We start from the raw sequence: 24,036 nt of genomic DNA on the forward strand, positions 1-24,036 counted from the left end.
TGGGTATTGAGTTGACGTAAGTTTATAAAAAAACTTTAACTGTTTTAGTTTTTCATTATCCTTTTTTATCTTATCTTATTCTAGGCGTATTGCAATGAAGTACTTAGTAGGTTAGTATTAAATAGTACTTAGTAGGTTAATTCAATTTCGATTCAAAATTACACGTCAGCACACAGAAAAAAATTGTTATAAAAAATCACTATACTTTTGAGTAAACGCAGAAGAAGACGATGTAGAGAATGACAATGCACTAAATAATTTAAAGGAAAATGGGGCTATTGGCTTTGATAGTATTCCAGGTATATTCTAAAAGGCTGTGGGGACCTAACTCTTTGTCTTCCAGTGAATAGAAAATAAGTAAGATAATTCCCATTTCTAAGAGGGATTCAAAACAGTAAGTGGTAAACTATTCCGACCAATTTCAATTCTTAATTATATTTCTAAGGTACTCGAGATTATTCTTTTTGAAAGGCTGTATCAGGATATTAGACTTAAAAGTTTTTTTTGAAATCGGTGGACATGGCAACAAGTGCAATTTCTCACAGGATAAACTTAAGAGAGTGGTGTGCGCAAAATATTTTTAGCTTTACTAAACAGAAATGTGCCTCCATGAATTTTACATTGAATAAAAATATTCATAGACATTTGTGTAAAAAATTGATGGCTTATTTCTGCGTGTACTGGGTATAATATTTGATGCTGGTTTGCTGATCATATTGCTACCAAAGTTAAAGAAGCGTATAAGGTCTTTTGGTATGTTATTAGGACCACTAAGAATTTCGACCAAAGTGTTAAGTTGTTTGAAAGTCTTGTTTTATGAAAACTAGAATATGTTCTCTGCAATGTGATACTTGGATTAACTGTATGGAGCGTATCCAAAAAAAGTTTCTTAAGTATTTATATTTTAAAAAGTTTGGTTACTATAAAGAAAGAGGCTTTGATAATTGGACTCGGCTTCATATGTGTTTGATTATTTATGGAAAATAGAAAAATATATCATTTTTATTTTTAAAGTTATTTTAAATGAAGTGGATTGTTCCTGGATTTTATCTAAAATTAACTTCTCATTTAATACTAGAAGTACTACACCACGAAAGAGTTTCTACCTCGATTTACATCGCATTAATAATTTTAGGGCTTCACCTATATATAAAATGTGCTTATTTAATAAATATGCCTCTAATATTGATATTTACCAAATTTTTCTGAATCAATTAAAAATTAAAATTATTAATAGGCTTTATAAATATCAATCCGCAATGTTACCTTAGAACTATGATTTGATGATTGCCATGTTTTGTAATACTGACTTAGAAGTTTTTTAGTTGTGTATTATTATTTATAAGTATATATAATGTATATTATTACTGTATTTTTATATCGTTTTTAGTGTACTCTCGTAATTTAAGTTTGGTATCTGTAACTGGCATAATTGCTGTTGATACTGTAACACATCAATAAATCAATATCAGTATTGTTCCTTAGTTCAACAAAAATAAATTGAACTTATGCTTTGAAATTATAATTTATATTTTTTCAATGTGACAATTAAATCACTGTTTCATTTCAGAACAACTGAATATGCCTTTAAAGAAGATAAATAGAATATTTGAACAAAGCAAATCTAAAGGCAAAACTGTATCCCATGTCAGAATTTGGATGTATTTTATTGCCAACAAAAATTATTTTGTTATTCATATTCTTCATTATTTTTTTCTGAGATATAGAGTAAAAATAAAAATTTAAACTTTTAAATGCGATATTATATAACTATAACGTTTAACGAGTATACGAGGCGTAATATAGTTATATTTTATAACGAGGGGAAATGCATATAAATGCTGTAAAGAAACTGTCATCATGCCTGTTGTTATATAGTTCAATTGCTTTAGAAATACAGATAATATAAACTAGAATAATCGGAAAAAAAATCTTCAGAGACAATAATCTTGAACAGTAGGAAGTTTAATGCTGCATATGAGCGCACAATGCTTGGTTTGACTGTTTGAACAGAGGGATAAAGACGACTGTATAAACTATGGTCGGGTATTTAAATGGTAAATTACCTTAGGATTTACGTTTAATATGACCTGCACTTAAATTGACCCACCCTTTGTCCTAGCATAGACCCCTAGCATAGACCCTTGAATAGGAAGGAAATTTCGTTAACGTAACTGGACGAAAATTACCATAGTCTTAAATGACACAAAGAAATAAAAAATAACGTTAAATATCTAGAAAAAAAAAGAAAAACCTTAAAAACCTAGACGAACCAAACAACTATACCAGCTGCCGATAAGATAAATTAAATTACCTATTGATGAGAAGTAAACAATTCACCTAAGACCGAAAAATGAACATACTTATGATTTCTTCAAGATATATATGTACTTGTACCAGACAGTTGTAACATACAAGAAATAAAAACGATTCTAACAAAATCAGAAATTATTTAAAATTGCCTTCATTGACACCATGACAAGATCTTCCATTTTTTATTTAATCACTCGTAAAACTAAAGTCGATATCATCAATAGCTGCTACGGTAATTTTTATAATAACTTCCCGGAAATTAATTTTAAAGACTGAATAATCTTTATTTCATTAAAAGAATTAATTGTCATAATTTTTCTTGTAATGAAGAAATAAAATCACTATCTTAAAAAACTGCGTTTATCCTTTTCTAATTACTAAATTATTTAACATCTCTTGATAAGCTTATATATTTAAAGGTTCGTTGAACTAACATACATTTACGACATTAATCGATCAACCATGAATATTACCTTTTTGCGGTTTAATTAATTTGAACCGCAAAACTAGGATATGTTATTCTATAATATTCAAGTTTTGTCCCTGGCTTTGGAAATCCCTAAAAACAAAATTTGGATATATATATCTTCATAAATAGTTTTCGAATAGGAATGCAAAAAAAATCATTACGAAAAGAGGTATCACTAATATCACAAAATACTGTTTACTGATACACAAATAACTGATTCAATAATAACAAATAAACAATTCAATATCTATAGTTTGTTTTTCAAATTAAATATTTATTACTAATTTATATGCGTATAAATATTGCTAGTCACTAATAATGAGAAAAAATTGTACTAATTGCATACTTAATAAAATGTGATAGATCGCGTAAAACAAGGTTAACAGCCCGCTATTTTTAGACTCGGCTGCATGGGAAAACTTTATTATTATTATTATTTGGCGGTCGATCATTATTTACAGCCTGACAAACATTGTATTATTGGTTAAATTGTTAATAGCTACCTGTGTGAAACAAAAAAAAGTTATCATCAAACAACCTGTCAGTCATAACGAATTTATCTTTTATATTTTTTTTAAGTGTATAGACTAAGTTACGTAATATAATTACTGATTTATTTGTATGATTAAAATTTAAAAAAAACTGATCAGGCTGATGACTAAGAATTTATTTAAAATCTCTAATAAACATATAGGACATAAAGACTAGTAGCATTTTTAATATCTACGATAATGCTTATATTTTCATCAAAGCCGAAGTAGCATTCTGCTATAGAAATGCTAACATGTTCTTGGTACAAGGTAGAATAAATAATTTCTCGATAGAAGCTTTAGGATTTTAACACCTGAGATAAGAGAAAAAAATAACGTTAAATCCCTGGAAGAAAAGTAGAATGAAATAAATTGAAGCTGTAGAAATAATAAAGGATACCTCAACTGCTTGCATGTAAAGGAATATAGTCTAAAATGATTAAAATATATTAAAAATATCAACAATTTCCTGGAGTATAACCTTCAATGAGTGTACATGAAGAAGAAATAAAAAATGAAGTCAACTATCCTACCTAGAAGTAAAGAAAAATAAATTAAATGCCTGTAAGTTATTTTGAAAAAACTAATTGCAAATAAATTAAGTTCATAAGGATGCAAAGTGGTAAATTGAGCCCAAATGCAATAGAGTAAATTAAAAAAGGATAAGGACAGGAAGAGAAACCTCCTGATAAGAAATATAATATTATCAAAAATTTCGGAGTAAACTAAACATGTCATTAAATGACTAGAAGAACATAAAAATTACGTGAAAGAAACGTAAATTGAATATAACATCTTATATAAACAAGATATAAACAAGGAATTGCCTTAACTTCCTGGAATAAAACGAAAATAAACCTTTGTATAAAATTCTTAATAGATAAAACCAATAACATCTTAACTGCCTGAACGGAAAGGACTAATAATAATTTCATATTTCTCATTTAAAATTCTGTCTAATCACCGCATTTCTCAAATATAATGCAAGCTAGGTCTGTAGTTTTATTATTCTAGTAAAAATTCTGTTGACTTAATTATTTTTAAGCCCAAAAAGTTTCAATATTCTGAGTCTTTCCAGGCTAAAATTGATCTCACTGGAACAAAAACCTGAAAGGATCAATAATAGATCAATTTTACTATTGAGGGTAAGAAACGATATAACTTATTATGATATAACTTATAACTTATACCCTTCAGGTAGTGAAAAAAAGTTTATCGCTTAGATTCATCAACGCAAGTAAAGTTCGTTCTTTTTTAGTTTTATTGAATATGGAAGAAAGCACTTAGGTAGATTAGATTAGATTTTGCCATCCTATAATAGTTTACAATTTTTCTATCGGTTTTTTGGGCTGAATTGGGTTGCCACGTAAAACCAGCCTTTTAAGTTGCAGTATGATGATTTTCAATAGTGGTCATCTGGAAGGCAATATATGATCTGTAACCATAAGAGTCTTTACTTTCTATATCTAAGTTAGGTTCACACCTAGATGTTGTAATATACATCTTAGTAATATAATCATAAATGATGGGTTTGTAATCGGTTTAATAACCATTGTCTATATTCCTCTGGATAGATCAGAGTCTTAAAGATGTAGGTTAGATTTAATGGTATTTTCGTGGATAACGCAAGTTGATCAGATTGATTGTAGCGCCTCTAAACTTAAAATTTAAAAATCATCGAAATTAAAAAAGTATTTAAAGCTCCTGTTCTACCTATTTCCTTTTGATAAAACATAATACTGACTCTGCATATGCTCTGTTTGGTTTTTGCTTGGACAAAGCCTAAATAGAAGATGTTATCTGTGATATTCAAAGTTGTCAAATGTTTATTTAATATCATGTAAGCAGATCAACTATAATCATTACAAAGTTCAAGTTGTAGAGCATAAGATCTGCAGTATATTGAGACATATACATTTTTCCAACCACTTTAGCCAGATGTCTTTGTTCTGGTATTTGAGGACACCAGCTGTGGAAATTTGCTTGAATCATTTTTTTTACTGCTGCTTTAAAAATGTGCCAAATATTCCACAATTACTCTTGAGCTCTGATCTATATTAAGTTGCAAACCTTTGAATCATGTATATTTGCTTCTTTGTTTCCATAGTTCCCATAATTTCTGCATATAATACAGAGACAGTTCCCTAGAAACCATTACAATTGGTAAATTAAATAAGTTTTATTTGATCATTAAGTTATTTAGAGAACTCTATTTCCAGCCTTTTCTATTTATAATTCTCACATAGTATAATGTATAAAAGTAATATTGAGAAATCATTTTATCTCAAAACATTTTATGTATTGAACTTTACATCTTTTCTGTGACTTGACAAGTAGAGATATTTATTTCATGGGATATCTTTGATTAAAATGGATAATTATTTCCATGATCAAAATTAAAAAATTTAATTATGACTTACTTGCGTCAGTTCACTTTAAAGAAGATCAAAAAAGTGTATTCTCATCAGGGCTAATGAAGGTATTAAACGTTCAAAACCCCATAACTGCATAAACAGCACTTCCTTCAGCACTCGAAAATCAAAGGTGCATAAGTAAGTATTCAACCAGAAAATGGCGTAGTATCGAATCTCGCCGGTCTTTAAATCCACTCCTAAAGTATTTATGCAGTATAGACAGAGATTTACACTTTCAAACATTTTGTTTACCTCTCTTTATGCTCTACTTTCGCGAGTTTCCCGAAACCATAAATTCCGAAAGCGAGCACGTACGTGCCTGAGCGGGGAACTTATAAGGGCATATTTTCGTTTGATAAGGGAAAAGAAGAAAAATCATTTCCTCCGCTAAGCTGTGTTGGTCGTTTATTCGATATTTTAAAACTGATGACAATAATAGTTTTCGTGTTTTCTGATTTTTCTCAAATCATTATCAGAGAAAACGTGTTTTATAAAGGATCGCCACGTCACCCAATCAATTCTTTACATTATTGATATCTCGTAATGTGCAGTAATGCAGTTCACCATCGTAATGAGAATAACGTCCTCTAAACCAATTATGTGTTATCGCCCCAAGGCCAGGCACGCACGTTTTAAAGTATTAATTTTGTAACAGCTTGTTTGACGATCGTAATGAAGGTTGATCTATCTGTTACCAATTTAGGGAGTTAATTAATTTGGAAATAATCTATGGTTTGTATCAAATTGTTAGTGTTTAATTTTAATTTAAGTGTATGATCGTAAATCTATGTGGTAATTTGGGCAGTAGGACGGACTAGTTTGAATGATTTAGGTCTTATTGGTGTAATTTTTTAGGGCAAAAGGGTTAACCCCAGAACTTTGGGTCTATAGACTTCAAACAAAACAAGTTTTAGCACTTAGCCAAGTTAATTTATTTACTACTCGATTTGTATTTCGTTAACAAGATTAGCATCTTCAAAAAAATATTGTAAATTCTGGTTTCTCCAAGTTTAATTATTCGGTTTCCTGAAAATATTATCATAGTTGTTAAAGCCTGTCAAAATGATAATAAAAGTGTTTTGGTGAAATAGTCAAACCTGTTTTACTAGTCTAACCGCGTTTGGCAGTACAGAATGAATTACAAGCCGATTAGCATGGTATGTTATGCAGATGATGCAACAATGATGGCAGAAAAGACAGATGTTACCATCTCAAAAGCGTATTATATAGGTTAATGTCTGGAAAAAGTTCGTTATACCAATACTAACCTATGGCAACCAAACTTGAGCTGATACAAATAAGACAAAGAGGCTTTCCTTGCTAAAGACGAAGAATCACCAGATCCAAAAAGAAGAAGAGGAGAAAGTAGCATTTTTTGGGATCATGACCTGAGAACAGCAAATATATACTTCAACACTTCTATTAATAGAAGAATCTTGTGTTTTTTTTTGTTCCGGCAGTTTTATTTCGAAGATTTTTATTTTGTATCATAACCTATGGACTTCATTATTTCACTTAAGTTTAACATTATTTTTGATAATGTTATATTTTATTTTGTACATAGGATTATAGTATGTTACACATTTTATAAACTGTTTAAGTTGGTGTACTTGCCGTTATTGAGAAAATAGTCTTTATTGCCTTATTTCGGAGTCATGGTAAGTTTTCGAATATACAGTGTGGTGACTTTAACTGGAATAAATTCAGTTAAAACTAATCAAATGTTATCTCGCAAAATTCCTGAGACCCGTCGATTTTTGTTTATTTTTTTCACATTTCAAGATAGTTTTTGTATTTTTTCACCTACAGGGGGGTCCAAATTAACCCAAACTTTTTTTTCAAATGGAAAGCCACTTTTTTTAAACTCTCATTGAAAAGAGCCCTTTTTCCTGATTAAATTGCCCCATTTACTTTGGTGATTATCTAAAGGAGAAATACGAAAAAAAAACCAATTAAATTATTAAAAGTCTCGAAATATTTTGTGTTGGTAACTTTTTGGCGTGTTTGTTTATTTTATTGGTATCGAGACATTTCCTGACATTGTTGTAGTGTCACTGTTAAAGTGAATTTCAACCAGTTGTTAATAAGTTAACTTATATTGAAAAAATTGCCTTATTTATCCGAATCCCACAAAATTGAAATCTTAATGATGATTGGTTATGGGGACAGAAGTCGTACTCATCTAGAGGTTGTCCACTTATTCAGGCCGAAATATCCAGATTTGCCACCTATTAACCAAGGTACAGTTAGTAAAATCGAAAGCAGATTTCGAGAAGTTGGGCACGTGAGGGATGTGTCAAGACAAAGGTCTTTTAAAATCGATGAAAACACCCAATTAAATGTATTGTTAGCGATGGAAGAAAATCCGGTAACTGCAGCCAGAAGAGTAGCTCGCGAAAACTCTATTCATCATAAATCTGTGCTAAAAATTTTAAAAAGTGCAAACAAACGACCTTATAAAATGCAACCCATTCAAGAGTTATTGGAAGACGATCCAGATCGCAGAGTTCAGTTCTGTGAATTAATGATGAACGCCATTGACGAAAATCGCATATCTTCGGAGTGGATCCTTTTTTCTGATGAGGCTACATTCACCCTAAATGGCCATGTTAATAAGCAGAACTGTCGCTACTGGTCTGACGAGAACCCACACTGGGTAAGGGAAACTAATACACAATATCCCCAGAAAACTAATGTTTGGGCTGGCATAATTGGCAGGCAAGTTATAGGGCCCATATTCTTCAATGATACTTTAACTGGGGAAAGATATCTAGAATTTCTTGAACATGAACTAGTTCCAGTCTTACGTGCCTTATATCCGAGTCAGTTCGATCCAGATTTGTATGATGAAAGAATCTGGATGCAACAAGATGGTGCTCCCCCACATTATGCCCGTAATATACGCCAGTATTTAGATGACAATTTTCCAAACAGATGGATTGGTAGAAGGGGTGCAATCGAGTGGCCGGCACGTTCTCCCGATCTCACCCCACTTGATTTTTTTCTGTGCGGACATTTGAAAAGTCAAATTTATATGAGCAAACCAGGAAACCTAGACGAACTCAAAGAACGTAGTAGGCAAGAAATCCGACAAATATCTCCAGAAGTGTTAGAAAATGTCAGAAACGAATTTTATTATCGTCTTGGGCTTTGCCAACAAGTAAATGGTGCTCATTTTGAGCATCTTATACATTAAACGCAACTTTTAATAATTTAATAGTTTTTATTTTTTTTTGTATTTCTCCTTTAGATAATCACAAAAGTAAATAGGGCAATTTAATCAAGAAAAAGGGCTCTTTTCAATGAGAGTTTAAAAAAAAGTGGCTTTCCAGCTTTCCATTTGAAAAAAAAAAGTTGGGGTTAATTTGGACCTCCCCTGTAGGTGAAAAAATACAAAAACTATCTTGAAATGTGAAAAAAAATAAACAAAAATCGATGGGTCTCAGAAATTTTGCGAGATAAATTTTGATTAGTTTTAACTGAATTTATTCCAGTTAAAGTTACCACACTGTATACAAACTTGTGATAATATAATAACATAAAATTAGGTAGCGTAGAGTGGTTCAACAATACTCTAATATAGCAAATATTTAGCTCTTGAATGTAATTGATGTTAGCATCTTCTTAACGCACCTTTAACAGTGTAGTAAGCAAACGGTAGGTATTTTGATTTTATTTGATTTTTTAAAATGCTTTTGCCTTTTGCATATGAGAAAGGTACTTTAACGTACACGTTATAAAAGATTTTTGCAAATAAATATAATGATTGTATGATGAAAATGGTGAATTGGACAACAAACTTATTTTTATCCCATTTACCAGTACTACGTTCTAATAAGTCAACAGTTGCTCCAAGGGTATTGCTTTTTTTGTAAACCATATTATTTTTTGTCAAAAAGAAAGCGTATTTATAAAATTTAAAATCCCAATCTGCAGCCCTTTTTCTAATATCTTGTTCAGTAAAGAGATTGAGTAGTAACTTTGTAAGTCATTTCTAGCTCCTTACTTATGAACTGGAATAATTTTGACTGTTTTCAGTTTTTGTGGATACATCCCCTTGACTAACACTTCAATTATTAATTGTATTATGTTGGGTCTAGTTATATCAAATGCTGACAGTATAATTATCTTCTCTATTAATACTATTATATCCTAAAGCATAGTTATTTTTTAAATCATTCGTAATTTTGTTAATATTTTGTAAGGTTGTTGATTCTAATAAACTAACAACTCCATTTTCTTTTTCTAAATTGCTGTTTATATTTGCATAAAAAAAAGAATAAGATTATTCCTCATTGCACCTAAATACCAATCAAACTTCCATTTACCTGGCTCCCTTGTACCCAATTTTTCCTCTGGATGTATCCCTGCTATCTTATTTTTCTTTTTAATTCCGAATTTGTTAAAAATGAGTTAAGATTTCAGTAGTCTTGGGAAAAGTTTTTTTTTGATATTTCTAGAAAATTTTCACTATTCATAAAAATATTTGCAGGAAATAATTCGAATACTTATTAAAAGATTTTAGTTAAATGAACACAATTTCATACAAAATATTTTAATTTAAGAGTGTTTCTTGTACCTCTAAATACTTCTAAGTTAAAAGCAATTTTGTGAATCAAGGTCTAAGAGCCCTTCTGAAGGATATATTAATACAGCTTAACTATTCATATCCATAAACCCTCTAGGTAAAAATCGTACAGATAAAACACCACAAATTCTGAAAAATTTACTATATTTAAATGGCAGATTTATTAAAAACATGTTCAATAACATGGCAATAGTGGTAAATTGTTCCAGGAAAATTCAATTTCCTGAGACAGATTACTTACTGGAACGTTCTCAGAACACTTATAGAATGCCTCTTACCTGAATATTAACTATGTGAAGTTAAGTTTTATTGTGGATATATTGTGCTATATGAAAATTAAATTACAAAAATTTATATTTAAAACCAAAAGAATTCCTATTATCGAAATGGATTTTAACCTTTATTGTTACTACTAATAATTTTGCGACAACTAAACTATACTTATCTTAACTCGAGCAGTTATATAATACGCAAAGAAATTGCAAGACATGAAATTTCTCGCAGCAATCTTGTCGCGCAACCAAGGTTGCATTGAATTTCCGATATTTACTTTATAGAGCTCTTAGGAGGCTCACTCATTAATTTTTTATACAATAAAGTTATTCAATAGTTATCAGCTGTGATGTAACTATTTTCTGAAAATGCAATTAACCTCAAAATTCTTTCGAAAAATGAAAAAAATTAATAAATTCCGATCACTTTAATTAATTATTCATTTGCTTATTATTAGTTATATATATTTACTTTATATATTACATCCGATAATTAATTATTGAAAAGCACTCTATATTGATACTTTCAATAAAGTAAAACCTAAAAGTCAATACCCAAAGGCTAATATTCCTGACCTAAATTAATTAAAATATAATAATTGCTCAGCATGCAGCGACATTTCGGAGTAATATTATCGCGCAACGCAGGTTGCTATGAATTCTTGCAGGGACACGATATGGTACAGTGATATATTTTTAAATGATAATGTTGTGGCGATAATGTACATTTTGGTTGAACAACTACAAATCTCAGTTTATATTTATACTTTTTTATGATAGTAACTTTATGTTAAGCTGTAAATCTTAATAATCATGTAAGCTCAGATCTATTAGCACAATATAATCGCTGCTAGAAATTGCATCGGCTGAAATAAACATAAATTGAAGGCTTAAAAAGTTAATAATGTAAAATAGAAAGTAAACATCTAAAAATTATTATTATAATATTATACGCTTATATTATTTTCAAAACGAGTATCTAACATGCAACTTCTTGCAGCGCTTTTGTCCCGCCACTAAATTGCAATTTTGTTGCCCCACTGAATTTTTGATGTTCACGCAATAAAGCATTCAGCTGATTAAATCGGCTTCATTGTTCTCCTTTTGTGCAGTTAAGTGGTGGCAATTTGGTACTTATTTTGTTGGTACTTCTTGGTCAATAGCTGTGAGGAACCTAATATGCAGATGCAAAATTAAAAAGAAAAAGTTCTAAGAAAACCTATAAAAAAATTGCATCGATTAAGCTGCATCTCTCAAAACTGTTGATGCGATAAAATCGGTGCAAGCAATTATCCCATATCTTTTTCTCATTTCTCTTTCTCTCATCTCTCTTTGGAGAATAATTGTTAAAAAGGAAAAAAAATAGTATTCAGTATCATTTATTAGCAGAAAAAAAACACTTTTTGCTAAATCAATAAAGAGTGTTACGCCGGACACACGCAATGCGATCAAGCCCCTCATATTTGGCGCCCCCTCTAAAAAGCTCAGTTGGGGCGCGTATAACCATGGGGATCCCGGGTTTCTACTTTCCGGTCCCTCTATACCTCCACAATACAATATTCTCCACTTGGAACGTATATTAGGGAAAATCGATATTTTTGTTGGTGTATACTGCGTTTTCATTACCATCAGCTGATATTTTGTAAAGAGGGCGGTTACATTTTATTTACGATCTGCTTGGTGGCGAATTATGGTGAACAGCAGAAATGAAGTTTACGGTTAAAATATAAAGGACTGTGTAAAGAAATATTATAAACATAAAAAAAAACTGAAGAATGGAAATTGTACTCTAAGGAGAAAAATCTTTTTTATTTCTTTTCTATGGACACTGAGTATTAGGTGTTGTTATAGTGCACACATTGAATAACCCTCATAGCCCGATTTTCTTAAATAGAAATATTTGTAAGAAATTCGGGTCAATTCGATTTGCTCACGGTAACTTAACCCTGGAGCATCCGAATAGCTCGCTGAAAGACCTGGATTCTTAGAAATAAATTTTTGAGATGGGTGGAAGTTGGGGCAGCTTTCAGTCTTTTATAGTGTGGAGGTGTTTCTTGCGTTACACTATAAGAATACCAAAATTAGGAACTTTAGATATTTGGAAATCTTGAAGAATGCAATATTGCTTTTATTTGGTCAACAATTTTTTAGCATGGTTTTTTTAGCAGAAGTAGAAGCTGAGAAGATCCTGTACTTATGAGTAAATCACCATCCAAATATTTCTTAATTTACTGATACCGCAGGAATGATTTTGTGTCTTAACCTATTTTTCTAGGACAAGTCAATTATTACCTAAGTAACCACAGTCATTCCTTTATTTAAGTTTCTCCCTAATCCACATTACATTGCTTTCAATACTCACAAAAGTGAGTCAGCCAGATTAATAAAAAGTCGTCTAACGTCATATCTAACTAAAAAAATATTACAAGCATAGGAGAATTTCACTAATAGAGGAGCCTACTGTGTCATTAACTAAATGTAATTTAAAAACTACTAAAACGTAAGAAATTGCTTCTTTTACGTGAAATTATTAGAAAAAGTACTTGAAAAGACTGGAAGAAATTAACCAGGAGTTCAAGCACTGGCGAATTACTAGGAAAATGCTTAAAATTTGGGGTAATTAACCAGAATTGTAATCTCTAGAATTGATGAGAAAGTGTACTCCGAATGCCTGGAAGAAACTGACCATGATTGAAAATACCTCGAAGAGATAAGAAATAGTTTTAACTGCCTGGAATAAATAGGAAACTATTTAAAAAGAATTCAACTACAAAGAATTATTATAAATAAATAGAATAAATCAACCAGAGCCTCAACCACCTAACGAAAATAATTTTAAAAAATGCTTAAAGTATCTAAAAGAAAGGAACCTGTATAAGTACTTAAAAGAGATAAGAATTGGCTTCCTGGAATTGTTAAAAGAGTTAAATCGTCTTTTGCTTGAAAGAGAAAAAACAGAAATTAAACTACTGAAGAATTAATAAGAGAATACTTAGAAAGTCTAGAAGAATGGATCTCAGCAAGAATAAATGAATCAGGATTTTAAGTAACTAGACTACCTAGACTTAAAAAACTACTTTAAATGTTTAAAAAAAAAAACCCGTAGTTAAACTATTAAGGATTTAATGAGGGAATGTTTAAAATGCTTAAAAAGAAAGAGATAAGAAATGGTCTCAAGTGCCTGGAATCGTTAAGCAACGACTTTAAATGCACACGAAAGAGACAAGCCAGAAGTCATAAAGTTTTTTTTTATATATTTCAAGTAGTTTCATCAAATACGGTTTTTTTTTCTTCATAAGAACGAAAGCTGATAGATATAAATCGGTTTTTAAGACTTTGAAAGAAATATGTGTATACGTTATAAAAAGCAACAAAATGCCTGGCGGCACCCAGTCTCTTAAAAGATTACAAGTACCCAGAAGAATCAAACCAATATTGTGAAAGATATAAGAAAAGCCTAAAAGAAACAAATTTGAACTGTTATCAGAATTGTTAAGAATCGAAAATGCATACCAACAAAGAATCGTGGATAGCTTTGAATTACCTTCCGTCTTTATTATAAAAGTAATTTCTTTTTTAAAATCAATTCTTTAAGGCAAAAAAGAGAATCCCGAACCAATTTTTGAACACCCTATTCAAAAGCCTGATGCCTATACAGTTTCTCACGCTACCTTCTCGATATTCCTCTTTTTTCAAACGTTATTGTTCAATTTTTATTGACGTATGACCCATAGCGACCATCAATATCGCATGCCACATCATTGCCAAAAACGTGACTATTCTCTATCGGTTAAAATACCGAAACCCTGGCGTTCCGCGTGTGGCTTTTTTTATTCTTTTTTTTTTTATTTAAACAACCGGGACGCGCGATAAGGCCATTGTTCTCGTGCGGCCGAGATTGTCTTTTCTTGTCTCATTCGGTCGAAGTCAGCAACATCGGGTGGCCTACTTTTTTAAATGAGACTCGGGAACACTTCTTAACTCCTTTTTTGTCTCCATTAATTCTGCTTCAGCTGAAGCATCGTATCGCAGGCCAGTAAATATCATTAAAAACCTAATCGTTCCGGATATTTACTGTGCCCGTTAGGTCAAGGACAGTTTTCGCGAAAGGATAATAGACAATAAGGAAACTGATTTTATGCTTATAGTAATACTGTAGAAGATAAGGGGATTTTATTGGTGTTGTTGTGTTAATAAGAGAATATTTTAAATGCCCGGCAGAATTGAACCAGGATTGTAAGTACTTGGAGAAGTAGTACGTAATTGCTTTAACTGCATAGAGTTGTTAACAAACGACTTCAAATGCCTGGAACAAACAAACCCAGAGTTCAACTATTAAGAATTACTTATTTTATTGGTCAAAGTCACTTATAGTAAAAATCAATTTAGAATAGTTATTTATGTAATAAGTGTGTAAGATGATGAGTAAAATGATATGTAAATATGAGCACTTAAAAAATACTATCTCACAGTCCCACAAATTGAAAAGAAGAACAATTATAATGACGTAATACCCAATAAAATAAGTAACTCGTTATGAATTCGTCACAACAATACAGATTTTACTTTTATTCTATTACTATTTAGGTCGACTTAGTAAAAAAAATGTTTCATATAACTGAATGAAATGAATAGGGATTCCAAGTAACTGGAAGAGATAATAAATTGATTCAAATGCCTAGCTGCTTCAAATGCCTGAAAGAAACAAACCAGCAGAACAGCATAATAAGAAGTACCATTACGGAATGTGTATAGTCTTCTAGAAAATAAATATCAGCATGAGTCATAACCCCACAAACGTTGTTCATAACACACAGTAAGAATTGCAAGATATAGGCACTCGGTAATGTGAGAATACCCAGTTTCTTGAATTCCAACCTGCAGCAATCTCTGTAGCCCAGACCAGAAATTATCCTCACGCATCTTCATTGTAATGCAAATATTTTGAAGGTATGAACAGAACGACCCCAGTTTAACAAGCAGTAGGTCATTAGGGAGTGAAAATATCTTTCATCTATCAAGTTTCTTAACAGAAATATGCACCTGGTTAGATTGGAGGAGAGTTCCTCAATGTATAGCTTCCGATTTAATCTCATATGGTCTGACAGAGGAACATCGCCAACAGTGGCTTTGTATTTCCACTAGTGGGCTCTTTTATTGATGGATGAAATCCAAAACTGGCAAAGAGATCAAAAGCTCTCTGAAACTGACTTTGACCAGAGGTAAAAACCAAATAGATGTCCTTGAGGTTCTGAATCAATTACAAGTTTCATATTAAATACACTAAAGGAATGCAGTACTGTAAAGCATATTTTCAGGCATCCGTAAAAAAACAGCTTATAACTATAACACTTTAAAGCTAATAAATGAGTCTGTAACATGTGGTCATCATTTAATATAATTTTTTTCACGATTGTTTGTAGGTGTTTGATTTTTAAAATTACAAAAGGACTTAGGTGTGAGAAAGAATATTTCAAGAGTTGCATTCTGTGCATTACTCCTACAGCAGCATCGGGAACAAGAGGGGGAAATAATAGTATCGTTTTCGCAAACCACCAACCTTAATAATCATACTACCGCACAGTGTTGCGTGGTATAGGGGTAATTGGACAAAATTAAAATAAGCTGTTAAAATAAAAAAGTAAACTTTGTATTTTTTTTTTTTTAACTCTTTTGAAGTTTTTTACTAAAATAATGTTAAAAATATAACAAGAAGAGTTTGCTCACAACTTTCCTCGCCCAAATTAGAAAAGCAATTAATAATAAAATAACTGAATTAATTTATATTTGTCTCATAACAAACAATAAAATAAAAGTATTTGCTCAAAAAACAAGCTTTCAATAATTATATGCTAAATATTACACACTACAAATTAAACAAAAGTATTTGCTTAAAAATATTGAAAAAAAAAACAAGTCTTCAGTGTACTAAATATTACATTACCTCTATTTTTCATAAATGACAAAAAGTTCAGAAAAATAAGTCAAAAATCTAGTCAGACTGATCATCATCACTACTTGAGGAACTAGATAGCTCTAAGCCAAAAACAGATTCTACCAGTGTGTTCTGAGAATTCTCAATAATTATATACTCTTTTATTTTATTATCATACAAAATATTTTTATTTTTTTTAGTAGATTGTCTATAAGAAGATAATTCTGGGTCAGAGGTCAGTAAAAGAGTTGAAATTATATCGGTGTTGGCATTTACCCGTGAAGTTTTTCGGCTGTTACATAATCTGATTTTTCTGAATTCTTTGTGCCTTGCTTCTAAAGCATCTTCCGCAAGTTGCCCAATAGGCAATTCAAAAAAATCAATTATGTCACAGCCATGCACAAGAACTTTGTGCACCGAACTTGGCATATAGTACCAGCTATATAAATGTAAGTATAACCTACGAGTGTCATTTAGCAAAATGCGAAAATTGGTTATATCGATGTTACAACCAGACGCCAAAATTCTTAAAATTAAATGAAAATTTTCAATTAGTTCTTTATCGATTCCGGTTATTTGAGAGCTTAAAACAGGATTTTGAAAAAAACGCCTGGCAGTATTGCCATCATTTGTGGAGCCATATCCTGGCTTTGGCTTATCAACTATAAGACCCATTTTGCTCTTAAAATTCTCCTGGATGGTCCTTTTTGTGTTTTCTGTAATTGCTTTATTTTCTGCGCCTTTCACTTGCCAAGTTTTAATTGGCAACCGGTATGCAATATGCAACAAACACTCAAAGAACCTGATCCAGCAATGGAGAGTTGATATGCCAAAACGATAGTTTTGGGTTACTGGAGATTTATCTAAAACCGTATCAGAGTTCATTTCTTTGGGAGTGGCTCCACAAATGATGCATTTTGAACATGAGTTTGTTTCGGACAAAATATTTGCTATACTTCCATCAAACATAGTCAAAATCATCTCGTAGGAAATACTTAAATCTTTATTTTTAATTGAAGTAGTATAAACTTTCAACTCGTTTACAGACATAACCATGGCATTTTCTTCTTGACGAACAACTTCAGGATTTTCTTTTATAAAAGCGAACTTGATGGGTCTGCAGTAAAACGTAGAATTTGTTTTTGGGTTAGACCAGATTACATTATTGCAGCTATCAACTAATTTTATTGGAACCAATGCTGTTAAAAACATATATTCATCTGTATTAGATGCCGATTCAAATTTTTGCTATTATATTTTGCTTGTGTCCCGAGCTGCCATCGAAACCCCACTTACAAATAAGTTTTAGATTGAACACTTGACAAATATTTAAATTTGAAATATTAAGGATACTGTCTGTTGTTTTTTGTAACAATTCTTGAAGACCAACTTCTGCAGATATTTCTGTTACGGTAATATTATTAGGTAAATATTTTTTTTTTGTTTGCAGTAAGGCACGGTAACTCCGGAAGCAATCAGGATGTAGCGCATTTACAACAGAACGTAAAGTGTTATATTTTCTAACTGACAGATCAATATCATAAAAAAGAGCCAGTGCTTGCTTAGTACTCAAACATTTTTTTTCAGAAGAAAATTTTTCATTAGAAGAATCCATACAGTGTTCTGTAGCGAAACGCAATTCTTCAACGGTATAGTTTTTTAGCAAAGGCTCTACTCTCCGTTTCTTTGTTTTTAAAGAAGAGTCTTCGAATGATTTTCGAGGCCTTCCGACTAAGTTTCTTTCTTCTACATGACTAAGTGAAGGCCCTTGGTTAACTTCAGTTATATCAACAGTGATAGATCCACTTAGCCATTGGCTGTGATTTTTTTCTAACTGGCTGCGGGTTCGATGACTTTTCTGCCATAAATCCTTCATTTTTATACAAAACAAATGACTTTGGTCAATTAAATGGCTTTCTGTTTCACTGCAGATATCTTCATCAAGATTTAATATTGATTTGATTTTCAAAAAAATATTTTTTTCCTTATCATTTTGATTGCTTACCAACCATTCTTCAAATAAAACTCTTTTTGGTATAGTGTAAGCCATATCTAAAAAAATTAAGAACTAAAAAAGGGGCAGTTTGGGGCAGGAAAACAACATAGTGTAATAAAGTACACTAGTTGAGGTACTAATATACAAAAAATTGTCGAGGACATATGCGGACATTTTTTTAAAAGTTTTCTCAAAGATAGCTTAATATTAAAATATTGCTATTTTTTCATTTATTTAGTATTTAATATATTAAATAAGTGAGTATAAATCAGTACATACCTATATGTAACTAAGCACCTTTGGTCACTATAACACAATATAATATTTTCTACTTATACGCACAGAACCGGAGAAATACTTATTTTAAAGTGTGGGTATTTTATATGGCGACAAAATAAACAAATTAAATGATAAAGTTTCGGAGCTCCGTTGTGTTGTTTACACGCATTTTATAAAAAAAAAAATATTTGTGATAAGTGTCTGCAGCTATTTTGTAAATAGTACGGTACTTAATTTTATTATCGACCGACTTTTATTTTTGGACTTTTGTCCATTAGGCGCAACACTGTGTGCCGGTTGGCCTACTTAGCTTTTTAATTTTAAGGCAAGAACTGCATACAGTTCCCTCCCAAGTCTGAATGCCTTGTTTTCTACTTTCAATTATTTATCTACTAGCATTTTCATTACACAACATTCTTCACAACAATATAGATTTTAATTATTTTTTCAAATCCAAATATATTCTTCATCGGTTTCTTTTTGGGCTTAAAATATCTACAGTCTCAATATCGTCAACATCTAGATTCATCCTACTTTGGTAATTAGCTAAAAGTTTCTAAGCTCTCCTCAGCTTTTTATTCATTTAACCTTATTCTTTCTATCTATACATTTGTCAACATCTGGTCAAATTAATGGTACTCTCAAGACCACACAAGACATTCCTTAACAAAAAAATGTAATTCTGATGGACTCTGTGAGCTGTAGAACTTGAACATCAATATCAATTAGTTCATTTATCATACTCATCTTCATGATCATCATACTCCTTCATAGAATTATTATTTTTAGTTCACATTGCATGAATATCTGCAAGCAGACCAATAGTTGAGGTCGATAGTCTGGAGAGATATATTTTATTACTTTTGAATAAGGGTATCAAAATGCAGATGTTTAACAAAAATAATTCTTTTGAATTTTTTGCTCTTTAGATGTGTTTTGTTGTGTTAAAAAATGGCAATAAACACAATCACCATAATGACAGTGAGATACGACCAATGACTCCGTTGCTATCATTTCAGTTTTAGTAGGCAAAAGATAATTAAACTCATGCAGCTATTTAAGAGAAAATGATATTTTTTGACAAACTGAGCTTGCATGACCAATAAAACTTAGATTAAGATTAAGCAAGATATTTTAATCTCTGACCTCATCCTCCAGTTTGTCCTCGCCTAAAACTTGCGCGTGGCCAATATTTACAATATATACAATATCACCAATGAACTATTTTTTGCCCACGCTGTTACTCCTAACAGGTCCTCCCAGTGCCAATGCTATAGAAGACATAAGAAATTGTTTTAAGTATCTAGAATTATTAAAAACAAATTTAACTGGAAAAAACAAACCTTGTAATACAATCTTTGTAAGTACCTGAAAATCATGAAAAAGAGTGTCAAATAGGAACACTTTTTAACTGGTTTTTTGTCTCTATTAATTTGGAACAATGAATCGCAAGGCAGTAAATATCATTAAAAATCTAATCATCCCGGATATTTACTGCGCCCGTTACGTCAAGGACAGTGTTCTGGAAAGGATTTTAGGCAATGAAAAAATTAATTATGTTTATGGTAATAGAAACACTGTTAAGCTACGAGTAAATTTCTGGATAACTGGAAATAACTTCTTAAATAACTGGAAAGAACAAACCAGAAAAAAATCAACACTGAATAGCCTAATAATAAAATGATTCAAATATCAAAACGAATGAGAATTGTGTGAACTTGATAGAGAAAATCGACAGTATCATTTTCTGGAGTTAGTAAAAAATGCTTGGACGAAATAATCCAGAAATTCAACTATAAAGGAATTAATAAGAAAATGTCAAATACTTCGAAGAAGCTAACCAGGATTATAATTACCTGGAAGAGATGAAAAAGCGATGAAATGGGGAAACATTTTTAATTCCTTTTTTATCTCCATTAATTTTGGTTTAGATGAAGTATTGGATCATAGAACAGTAAACATCATTAAAAATGTAATTGTTCCGCGTATTTAAATTGGCGATTAAAGATAGTTAAAGAAATAATATTGGATAATAGGAAAACTGATTAGGTATTATTATTTTTTATATATCTATATATACAGGGTGTTCATTTGAAAACTTCCCACAACGGATTTATCGAAAACCACTGTTCAAACGGCGTTATATCAGGAGATCTAGCAGGCCATTCTATAGGCCTCCTTCGCCCTATCTATTTATCTGGAAACTCGTCGTAAAGTAATGAAAGGGGGTGAAGTAGTTTTAGGTTAGAAAATTGTCCCCCTTGACAAACCTTTTGACGTATTTCGGCGTTTTTTTTTAACCAGTGATTTTCGATAAATCCGTGGTGGGAAGTTTCAAATGAACACCCTGTATAGAACTACAAGGCGATTTTAATGTAAAGTCTGTTGACGTACTAGTTTTTGTCACGATAGTAACTTTATTATAAACTAGTGAGTACCTATCATACCCAACTCCTTTTTTGTCACTATTAATTTGGAATTCGAAATATAATATTCCTAATTAATAAATATTAATTAGGAATAACTTTAAATTTAAATCGCAACTCAGTAAATATCATTAAAAACCCAATCACCCCGGATATTTACTGCGCCCGTTAGGTCAAGGACAGTGTTCTCGACAGGATATTAGACAATAAAAAACTGATTAAGTTGATGTTAATAAAAATACTGTAGAGCTTTAAGTAAATTACAGTGGCAATAAATCATTATCTTTCGAACAGATGGGTATTTTTTATTATGGGTAAATAAAAAAGAAATAGTTGCAGTTGTCTGGCGTTTTTAAGAATCTTTTTCAAATAACTAGAGAATACAAATCAGGAAAAGTTCGACATTTAAGAGCTTAATAATAAAATGCTTCAAATACCAAAACGAATTAGAATTGTGTGTACTCGACAGAGAAAATCAATAGTTCAAATTCCTGGAATTAGTAAAAATAATTAGAAGGAATAATCCAGGAATTCATCTAATAAGGAGGTAAGTACTTGAAAGAGAGCAATAATTGAAAACACATTCTTAACTTCTTTTTTTTACCTCCATTAATTCTGGTTTAGCTGAAACATCCGAGCGCAGAATAGTAAATATCATTAAAAATCTAATTGTTCCTGGTATTTACATCGGCGGTTAAAGATAGTGTTCGCGAAAGGATATTAGATAATAAGAAAACTGATTAAGTGTATGTTAATAGTAATATCTCTAGACCTACAAGGCTATTTTAATGAAAAGTTTGTTGGCGTATTAGTCGTATTACGTCACGATATTAACTTTATTACAAACTGCTGAGTAGTTTTAAAGCTATAAATTCCAGTGCATATAAATCATTATCTTCTGAAATGACGGAAATTATTTGCTAGCAATGCTATTATAATGGAAAAGTAAAAAGAGAAAAAGTTTCCACTGACTGGAATTATTAAGAAACTGCTTTACATACCTGGAAGAGATAAGACAGAACTTCAAATGGGAATATGTCTTAATTCCCTTTTTGTCTCCATTAACTCTGGTTCAGTTCAAGCATCGGATCGCAGGGCAGTAAATCTCATTAAAAACCTTATCGTTTCAGATATTTACTGCACCCATTAGGTCAAGGACAGTTTTCGCGAAAGGATATTAGATGATAAGAAAACTGATTAGGTTTATGTTAATAGTACTATCTGCAGAACTACAAGGCAACTTTAATGTAAAGTTTGTTGGCGTATTACTTTTTGTCACGGTATTTACTTTATACTTAAGTAGTATTAAAGCTATAAATTACAGTGCCTATAACTCATTATCTTCTGAAAGGATAGGAATTGTTTGCTAGCACTGCCAATATAATGGAAAAGTAAAAAAAGAAAGAGTTACAAGTGACTGGAATTATTAAGAAACTACTTCACATAGCTAAAAGAAACTAACCAGGGTTTAAGTACCTGAAAGATATAAGATAGAGTTTTAAATGGGAATACGTCTTAATTTTCTTTTTGCCTCCATTAACTCTGGTTCAGTTCAAGCATCTGTGCAGTAAATCTCATTAAAAACCTAATCGTTCCAGATATTTACTGCACCCATGGGTCAAGGATAGTTTTCGCGAAAGGGTATTAGATACTAAGAAAACTGATTAACTTTATGTTAATACTAATATCTGTAGAACTACAAGGCGATCTTAATGTAAAGTTTGTTGGCGTATTAGCTTTTGTCACGGTATTAACTTTATTATAAACTGTTAAGCAGTTTCAAAGCTATAAATTACAGTGCCTATAACTCATTATCTTTTGAAAGGATGGGAATTATTTGCTGGCACTGCTATTATTATGACCAGCGTGTCGATTATGTTATTTTTAGCCAAGGAAGGTGGATCTAAATTTGTCGGATCTATGAAGTAGATTCTTTGGAAGATGTATGCTTATTATGAAGACATATTTTTTAAATATTTTTTTAATATTTGTAATAAAAAAATGGTTTGTTAAAAAACCACTTCAAATGCTTAAACGAAACAAAAACTAGCAACTATATTTCTGATATTATTATAATATGGTATATTTTCTTATAGTTACGAGAAAATAAATCTACAACATGGAAGGAAATAATGATGATTCAAAAATATAAACATGCCACGGGCACGTTTCTAGAACATGCAGACAACAGATTAGCATCTAGCTATGAAACCAAATATAAATGTTCTATGAATATATAAAATATTTTAAGTTTAATTTTATATACGAATTTAATAAATTCTGTGTAAAATAAATATGTCCAACTTAAAAAATAAATGAAATATTTGATATTAATTAAATATCTTATAAAGAAGTAAGCTGTAAATATTTCATGCCAAGTTGAGTCGGATTAAGGGATGGCTCTAATATCTTCTAGAAATAAAGATTATGAATTCATAGCCTAATCCAACTTAACTCAATGTAAGCGAACTGAACCTGGAAGGGATTAATTAATTTAATGGCGGGAATATACCTTATATAACATGAATCGTATTATTGAGACATTTTAAGAATATTTACTAATGAGAGAGATTTAATTTAATAATTAAAGATTTGTTTTTGATTTTTTTTAAGAAAAGTCTTCAGAGTTATGCTATAAAGTATTTGACAAGCTCACAAATATATTTAAGAAAGACGTCGCCAATCCCAACTAGATAATCAAATAAATAATTTTTCGAGTCTTGAAGAATGATACAAAAAGCAACTCTCAGGCTCTCATCAAGCCGATCAAAAGAAAGCTACAGGTTACCTGAATGAAAGTTTTAAAACGGAGAT

At 31.0% G+C, this 24,036-nt stretch overlaps 1 protein-coding gene across 2 annotated transcripts in view; it reads right to left on the minus strand.

Moving 5' to 3' along the window:
* Positions 1-24,036, minus strand: part of LOC126735909 (uncharacterized) — a 123,843-nt gene that overhangs the window by 25,839 nt on the left and 73,968 nt on the right. The window lies entirely within an intron of this gene.

The sequence above is a fragment of the Anthonomus grandis genome, chromosome 5 (assembly GCF_022605725.1).
Source record: "Anthonomus grandis grandis chromosome 5, icAntGran1.3, whole genome shotgun sequence".
Classification (NCBI taxonomy): Eukaryota; Metazoa; Arthropoda; class Insecta; order Coleoptera; family Curculionidae; genus Anthonomus; species Anthonomus grandis.